The sequence below is a fragment of the Triticum aestivum genome, chromosome 6A, assembly GCF_018294505.1.
Source record: "Triticum aestivum cultivar Chinese Spring chromosome 6A, IWGSC CS RefSeq v2.1, whole genome shotgun sequence".
Classification (NCBI taxonomy): Eukaryota; Viridiplantae; Streptophyta; class Magnoliopsida; order Poales; family Poaceae; genus Triticum; species Triticum aestivum.
In genome coordinates this window covers 151,747,955-151,756,672 of record NC_057809.1, presented here as the reverse complement: position 1 = coordinate 151,756,672, position 8,718 = coordinate 151,747,955, and the positions used below count along the sequence as shown (strand labels likewise).

The 8,718-nt window shown below is 43.7% G+C and overlaps 1 long non-coding RNA gene across 9 annotated transcripts; it reads left to right on the top strand.

Moving 5' to 3' along the window:
- The first annotated feature begins 257 nt into the window (after positions 1-257).
- On the top strand, positions 258-8,438 carry LOC123132576 (uncharacterized). 9 transcript variants are annotated; one of them, XR_006464888.1, is made up of 10 exons: positions 258-1,130; positions 1,264-1,317; positions 1,419-1,621; positions 1,720-1,902; positions 2,482-5,342; positions 6,089-6,201; positions 7,010-7,255; positions 7,365-7,435; positions 7,671-7,924; positions 8,174-8,436. It is a non-coding gene; the product is annotated as an uncharacterized lncRNA (long non-coding RNA). The 9 variants fall into 9 exon arrangements; XR_006464895.1 differs by lacking the exon at positions 8,174-8,436 and having other exon boundaries at positions 258-869; positions 1,018-1,130; positions 7,671-8,138; XR_006464889.1 differs by lacking the exon at positions 8,174-8,436 and having other exon boundaries at positions 2,482-2,543; positions 3,278-5,342; positions 7,671-8,138.
- The last annotated feature ends 280 nt before the right edge of the window (positions 8,439-8,718 follow it).

Here is an 8,718-nt window from a genome sequence, read left to right as displayed (position 1 = left end):
TGGGCAGCCGCACACTAAAACGGCCTCACCAACTAAAGCATTTGATAGGTCGTCAATACCACGGACACGGTTAGACGAGTCCGGCGCAGCTATGTCTATCCCTAATCTCTCCCCAATAATAAAGCACGGATTGGGTCTCCGGGTTCACCGTCGCGGCGTTTTTACATAGAAGTCCTTATACTTTTTTGGTAATGAACCCGCAGTCCCGATGGCTAAGTGAAAAAAAAACGATTCGATTTTTACTCCTCGCCCCCGTCTCCTTCTTCGACCCACACACGAACCGCCGCCCCTCCAGCCTGCCCACCGATGCTCCGTCTGCCCCTCTTCTCCATCTTCTCCCCCAGGCCATACCGTGGTGGATGACATGCCCGTCGGCGCTCCATCCTCCCATCTTCTCCATCTTTTCCCTAGCCATCTCCCTCCTCCCTCCCTTTTCCGCCCCCACCTCTACTCCGATCTGGTCTGGAACTAGGCGCCGGCGACTTGGAGGCAGAGGACACTCGAGCGCTCCTTCTGGATCGGGTCAACGCGGCGCCACCTCTCGATGCGGAATGGCGGGGGCGGCTAGATCGGCAGCGGCAACTGGAGCTTGCAGAACGACGGCGGCGGCTGGAGCTGGGGATTGCCAGCCCTGGGAGGAGCGCGTCTCGCCGGCTGCGGCTCCACTGGGAGGAGCGCAACTACGTAGTCCGTCGCTCGCGCCGCTAGGAGAAAGAAGGGATGGCGCGACGGCCTAGGCAGGAGCTCGCCGGAGCCAAGCGAGTGCAGACATGGGTGGGAGGCAGAGGGATCCGGCGTGGCGGCGCGAAGTCCTTCCAGGTGGAGGCATGTTGGGTGCCTTTGGCTGTCACCGACGCACACTGAGACAGGTGAGGAACAAAGCAACATGCTGAGTATTTGAGGTGCCTTCTTTAGTTTCAGAATCGTCTAAACTTCTGCACAACATGGCCTTGAAATACAGAAATAGATTATGTCTTTTGTTAGACTAGATTGTTGCCTATGTTATGCTGTTTGCAGGCTATAATTGTTCAGGGAGCCATGCAATTGGAGCTGAGAGAATTATTAGCACGTTATGTAAAGAAGTGTTGAGCCAGTACAAAGGGACGATCCTCAATTTGTTAATAGCAGAGGTATGCCATTTTCTCTATTTTCCATCGCTTGTTCAAATTTCCATCCATGGACGAGTTTCTCGTGAGATGATTCTTTTATGAATTATCTGTAAATTGCAACTGATATGGTAATGCTCTATGTTCGTGCATACAGACCCACATAAAGTAAGGCCGGTCTGTGTTTATTTGATGGTACTCACGCTGTCAGGTTAGTTCCTTATGACGGGTTGTGATGTACATGAATTTAATTGCCCTTTCAGTGCTGCAAATTAACTCATTTTCATGATGGAATAATTTTTGCATCAACAGGATTGAATCTGTATGCATCGTTCTGATGCAGAGGCCGGGGAGTCCCCCCTTTTCGAAAAAAAACAGGATTGAATCCGTTGTCAGTAAAGAAAATGTTGGCTCAGATGTTATGTGCACAACCTGTGTGAGATGGTTGTTGTGTGGATAGAGAATCAGTTCCATGAAAACAAATAAAGGAGCGGATATTGCAATAGGTTAACCAGGTTACTTTGTGATTTGCCTTGCCCTTTACCATTCTCTGATGCAATGTAATTCATGAAAGAAAGGTAACAGGTGACAATACTTTTGCCTTTTATTCCAGCTGTGTGAGCGTTTACGGAGCGCGAACGGGGAGTCAACAGTCAGCTGCTGTCATATCTCAAAAATGCGGGTTCGTTTTTCGTTGCTTACAGCGAGAGCGGTCGTGGTGGACAGGAACGACCACCACGGATCCCTCGCCCCAAGTCAAGATCCAGTTGTTGAATGTTCACAAGAAAATTTATGTGTAAGCAACGCTGCAGCCCCATCTCTCTCTCATACAGTATCCTATGTTTTGTTCCTGTTAAAATTCTGCTCAAGGTGCCAGTTTTTTCTACATTTGATCATCTATTAATGTTGAACAATACATGTACTTATATGTTTAAAGTGTTGTTGTCTTCTTGAACTAATACAATGCCATTTTAATTACCTTCTGTTTGACATTATTATAGAGAGTTAAGTTGTCATCCTGAACTAATACGATGTCTTAATTACTCTCTCTTTGACATTGTTATATAGATTCCTGAAACACTACCCATTGTTTTAGCTGCCTACATGTATGTGACAATACTAGCAGATCAAAATTCTTGTTGCTAAGGTGCAGACTGACCTGACTTCAAGGAAAAACCCTGGAGATTCAGTGTCAAATTTTCCTGCCAATTCCATTTTCACATGCTTCCAGAGATGTGTCTTCATTTGTTAGCAAATACTTTCGACATGGTGTAGAAAGTGTACTTCTGAGTACTTTTAAATTTTTTTGCTACTTGAAAAGTTGTTTGAGTGGTAAATTGTATTCCAAATTTCTAAGAACATATTTATTTTGCAGGGATTGGAGATTGACTGATTGTTTGGTTGTCCGCAGATTCAAAGATGAAGTACATAGTAAAGGTAGGGGCAAGGGGCATCAGACGTGCTAATTTTTCTGAACTCTACAATGGAACCTGTGTTTCTGAATTTCTGTCAAAGTGTCAACTCTGGATCATACATAGTAGTGCTTTTTTGATAGTAGGTGGTCTGAATTTCTGTCAATGGTCTGAATTTCTCAAAGTGACTACTCTGGATCGTACATAGTAGTGCTCTTTTGATAATTGATAGTAGGTGGCCGAAGTGTCAAACGCTGGAACAAGCACGATCCAGAGTTTTGAGTTTTGAGTTTGCCCCACCTTAAGTTTTTTCCATCCTCCACCACGACCGGACGCCCTCTCCATCTAAATCATGCCTCTCTAAACGTACTGTCATGTATCAAGCTCCTACCTGACCGATGGGACATACGGTGGTCGTGCTCCAACCCATTTAATCTCAGGTCTGATCTATGTTCAGCTCCTTATACATATAGTACTTGGTTATACAAACATGGAACTGATGGATATGTTCGATTAATGGATGCATAATTAGACACCTGATGATGAAGAGATGGAATTAATGGATGCGTACATATATGATTGGACCCTTGATAAGCTTAGGTGGATATATGGTTTACTGCATTCTCAGTAGGTTGATAATTACTGTATATGAAAACAAAATTGCTCATTCTTGTTTTGTCGGATATTCGCACAAGGCCACGCCGGCAAGATAATTAGTTACTTTTTTATAAAACCCACAGGTAATCTATATATTTGCAGGTGATTCAGATGAGCGTCTCCCACAAGGTGTGAGTATTCTATTTTCTGAAGAACCAAGCAGGAGCTCTGCCGAAATACTATTAAAACAAGGGAATGGAGTACATACTATGTAGAATTATAACATGGACATGCTCAGCAATCCAAATCTTATTACATATTTTTTTTAAGTTTGTAATATAGCAGCTCCTATAAGTATCAAGTGTAGATGGAATTCCTACTGACTTACATTTCTATGAATTTTTAGATAATGGTAATAATGCTTAAAACCTTACACCAAGGTTGTATATTAAAGTCTTTTGCACTACCCGAGAGGTCAAGCATCCCAGATCATGATCCAATCATGACTGAAATTGCCACATGCTCGGGCAGAAGCTTAAGGTCGGCAATGCCACCGACATGCATCATATGAGATGTTGTCCAGCTAGCTCTGCCATCCATACCCCCTCAATGATACTGTCCAGATAGCATCCATCACCATGATCATGGCAGAGCAGATTAGGCGTTTTATCACTTATCAGCATGTTTTTTTGATGTCTCTTTCTTGGTAATATTGGTCATGTATTTGACATAATGCCTAGCCATGGTGCCATGTGCAAGTCACTGTTAAGGGTCAGCAACAGAATTGCAGATCAATGTGTAACACTATGTTGCACTAGGTCTAGGAGACCGAGGGCATCCAGATCAACCTCTTCGAGGCCTGAAACATTATGTTTGTTAGGTCTTTTTTCCGTTAAACTACCCCTTTACATATTGTTTTGATGCATATGAGAGCAAAGGCCCAAGTTCTTTTTATTTCATTTAATTGGCGCCGGTAACGGAATAGCTCTTGCACAACCTTGGTTGTGTATCTGAATCTACTAAGTAGTATATGTTGGGATCAAAGGAAAGAAAAATACTTATGGTATTTGTTCCGCTTGATAACATTATGTCATTGTCATACATATGTGAGATTATTTCACTGGTTCAAAAATGATGTCACATCTCTTTGTTATTGACATACTCCGTCCGTCCGGAATTACTTGAAGTTCTTTTCCTTTTTTCACTTGGTCACCATCATTGGGTTGACACTTTATAATTAATGTTTTTATGTTAAGAATGTGTTGGAGGCTAAGAGTAATCCTAATTAAACTTGTTCAATTTATCGTGGCCTTTGCAATTGTAGTATTCACTGCCCAGCAGTTTCAATAAAAGGAAAGATGAGACAAGACAGAAGGAGATGGATTGGGAGTTGCACACACAAACTTTCAAACTAATTTTATACCCGTTGCAACGCACGAGCCCTTTTGCTAGTAATAATAAAGCACGGATTGACTCCGTGGATTCACCGTCACAATACGCTTTCTTTCTGTGAATTTACGCTTTTAGTTTTAATTTAAAACATATACGCGAGGTGGTACTAATATTGACCCACTGCCACCCGTAAGTAAAAAAAAGACCTAGCGAGTCGATCCCCATCTTCCTCTCTCCCTCTATCCCACAGGTCACCTACGACGCTCCTCTCTCCCTCGATCCCTTCTCTGCACCACCGGCGCCCATGGCAAGCACTATCCCCTTGCACCGCTTGCCGGATACATCCATTCCCACCGCTGGCGCTCCTGCTCGCTCTGCAGCTGTCCCCAACTCCTCCTCAATCCACACCTCCGTGTCCTCCGCCTTCGCCGCCTGCCGCCTCCTTCTCCCCACGACCCCACCTCCTCTATTTCTCCCCTTCCGCCTCCTGCCCCACTCCCTGCCCGCCTCCTTCTCCCCACCCCGCCCGCCTCCTTATCCTGCCTCGCGACTGTCTCGGTGCCGGTGGTGGTGGCCACGACCAGACTCTTGCGCAGCTACCGGCTGCAGTTCCTTGCGCTTCCTCCCACGTCTCCACCACCTCGCCTGTGCAACACCGTGCCCGCACGGTCCCAGCGCCATCTACTACAGCCCCGCGGTCAACCGTCTGGACACCATGGGCAGCGGCCATGGAGGCCGCACCTCTATCCGCTCGCCAGCCAGTACCTCCGCCTACATCCTCCCTCATCCATCTAGATCAGGGTTGCCCAACAGGTGTTTGCTTTTATGCCTAAAAGTAAGTATGTTCTTTCTAGAATAAGCTCCATACATATATATATATATATGCATTGCCTGTTGACTATTCCTAAATTCTAACATACATTTGCAGGTTTATGAATGCATACTGTATAATTGTGGTAGCAGCACTTGTTCTTATTCTCTTGTCTAATTAGAGTTTTTAATTAGTGAGGTAGATGATTTCTTTAGCTGCATATTAGTTACAGAACATGAGCTTGTGAAGAGACAAAGTTCCAGCATTTGGTTAAATCTGATATAACTTTTGAAATAGGCCCCAAAACTTTCTAATTAGATACTACTAACATATTGTTTTGTTTGAAAATATTTGGGTAAATAGGTTTCGGTGATTGAAAATATTTGAGATACCACACTTCAGTTAAATTTCATATCTGCTCCCTGTTTGATTCAACTCCATGAACAAATAAGTTCATGAACAAGTTCCTGTTTAATTCAAGTCTGAAAGATTCATATTTAGGTACATAGGTTTCCGTGATTGAAAATATTTGATATGCTACACTCCAGTTTCAAGTGAAATAATATACATGGATTTAAATTATGTTTTGACATGTTTGACTTGCCTGTATTAAAAAACTATCGTTTGCCACAACTGCGGTTATATCAAAGCTACAAATAGCGGCAACTTGCAGGGTCCTGCTATCTGACCATGCTTGCTGAAGCTGCTACATGTCATCTGTAGTTTTTCATGTTGTGTCTTTTCTGACCGCGTGAAGTTGCAAGTTGCAGAAGTGGAATCAACCTTTTCTATTATCATGCCAAAAGAAAAAAAACCTTTAATGCTACAGCCGAGCGGAGCCATGGATGCCTATGCTTTCGCATACTTGCCTCTGTTGCTGGAGGTAATTAGCCAGTCACCTAATGCTTCCTCCGTTTTAATGCATGTTGTTTCTCAAAAATATAGGGTAGTACAGCTGCATACAGATTGTATGCAGGAAACATACAGTGGAACAGAACTGAAGCATCTCTAATCTGGCTCCCTTTGTCTTTCAATCAGTTGGTTAAAACCCAAGATATCTTTTGGGGTTCGCATTAGTTGTTTACTAGAGGCTTGCACGACCCTTTAGAAATTAGAAGTGATTTTAAAACAAAAGTGGAACCGAACTGCAGCTATTTCCGTTAGTATTGTCTATGTCTACTTGACCTTTCATGGGAATCTTCCGCAACCTGCAAATACTACAGATGATATGTAGAGAAGATTTCAGTAGTACTTATTACTGCCTTAGTACCATGCCGTTCTTCTCTGCATAAATCATTTCTAAAGCTGTAGGAGGAACTCTGCTCACAAATCTGAATATCCAACTAACCGTCTTACCACTAATTAGTTGCCACAGTGCAACTACTGACAGTGGATACTGACATCTTACTCTCTTGGCAGAGTTCAAAACAACATGATTCAAGCTGATGAAATTCAGTCGTATTTTTTTCTTTTTTCCCGAGCATGTAGTTTCTTCAACTGTTCTGAAGGTCCTCTCTTTTGTAATTAAGCTCACATGCAAATGTCCTGGTACGTACTTAGAATCATATAACCGACAATATTCAACTTTTCTGATGTAGTAAGAATGCCAGGCGTTATTTTGTCATTGGTGTTTCCATTTGTCGGTTACAGGTATATCATTCCAATATTCATACTATAGAAGTCGTTGTCAGGGAGTGCGAGATGGGCGGCGCAGTGGCCAGCGATGGCAACAGCATCACGGCAGCTGTGTTCACCCAGTTTGAGGTGACGTCGAGGAGATGTCGACGAACTCCGTGGATGAGCGGTGGTCATGAGAGTTTGCCGAGGAAGGCCGACTCGATCATGGAGTTGCTATCGCTGCAGAAGGCGACGCTAGCAATAGAGACATCCATCCATTAGTGCCACCATGAACAACAACGTTGTAAGGCTCTGCACTGGTGAGTAGAACTCTTCCTCCAAATCAAATCCAACTATTGGCTAAAGATGTTCTAAAATTTGTTGCATGACTGCCTCATCTGTGTCCATATCTCGGTTGGGAATTTCTAGGTTGCTGAAGTAGCAGAGAGGCTTGCGTCATGCAAGCAACTGGTGGCTACAAGGATCTGTATGTAAACATGGTATGTGAAATTTGTGCCACACAGGAATGGAAATGCCAATTTTCAAAACATAATATGCGTGTTTGGATGATGGTTACTCGGGGTAGCCGCATAAAACTTGGAATTAGTATAACTTCAGTGTGGCTATGAAAATTTTAGATGTAGTTAATGATTTGTTACTTATTGGAGTAACAAATTCCAGTTACCCAGTAGAAATTAGTTGAATCTGAAATCAATTATTAAATCTGCTTTGTAGGCTTTTGCTAAAGAGAGAAACTGGGAGATACTACTATCCTGGTTCCATGGAAGGCTTATTTGTCATCTTGAATCCTGATTTGGACAAGAAGAACTCCCCCATGTTTCCTTGAATCTCTATAAAGCAGTGTTGTGCATTACTATTGAATGACTCCGTGGGTCGTGGGCATAGAGTGGAGGTTGCATCACATCCTCTACATTGTGTCAAAGGACTTGCATGTTGTGGCGTTCATAGTGGACGGGGTTTGTTTTCATGTAAGTGATGGTCGATGTAAGATAGGTAGTGGATGGACGGGCATTTCATAAGTTTTTTTCCCGTTGCAACGCACGGGCCCTTTTGCTATGTAATTCATACATGTTTGATGGCCATACCCCTATTACAAATACAAGGGGCTCAACGAGCGCAGACAAGTGGCAACTTTTACTCATCTTGAATTGAACATGGTTTCTTTAAACCTACCTTTTTGCACGACAACTTTTCACCTAAGTTCCTCTCTTTTACAGATGACCATCGTGCTACACCCGTCCAGGATACGGCACAACGGAGACACAGGCGCAGACGTGCAGCAGGTACTCGTTCTAAGGATTCTTTTTAGATTAGACCCTGCGTCAACCTTTTTAAATGTCTCCTATTGATACACATCCCTCGAAATCTCGGTACAATTGAGAAGTATGCTGACGTCTTGGCATGTGGCCACGTTAGAGTAATGCACGTACCTAGACACCAGGGGCTTCTTACAAAGGGCATTGTTTAGACCCACAATAAAGACCGAATACCTTAGGGAGTGTTCGGCGTCGCGAGTTTGGCCTTATATGCATCAGCTCCGAATCATGTCTTTGGTCAAATGTTGGGTTTGCCCGGCTCCTGTATTTTGCTGCCTTACGTTCCGCTCTATCGGCTAAAGCGACACCATGAGAACTACTGCGATTGTGCCCTGGTTCATCCGGACGTGCACCTCAGTAGAGAAAGCCGAAAACTGACTGTCATGATATAGCGTGAGACTGGTCAACCACTCGATGACCTATCGGAATCTTAGAATTCCTCCGCC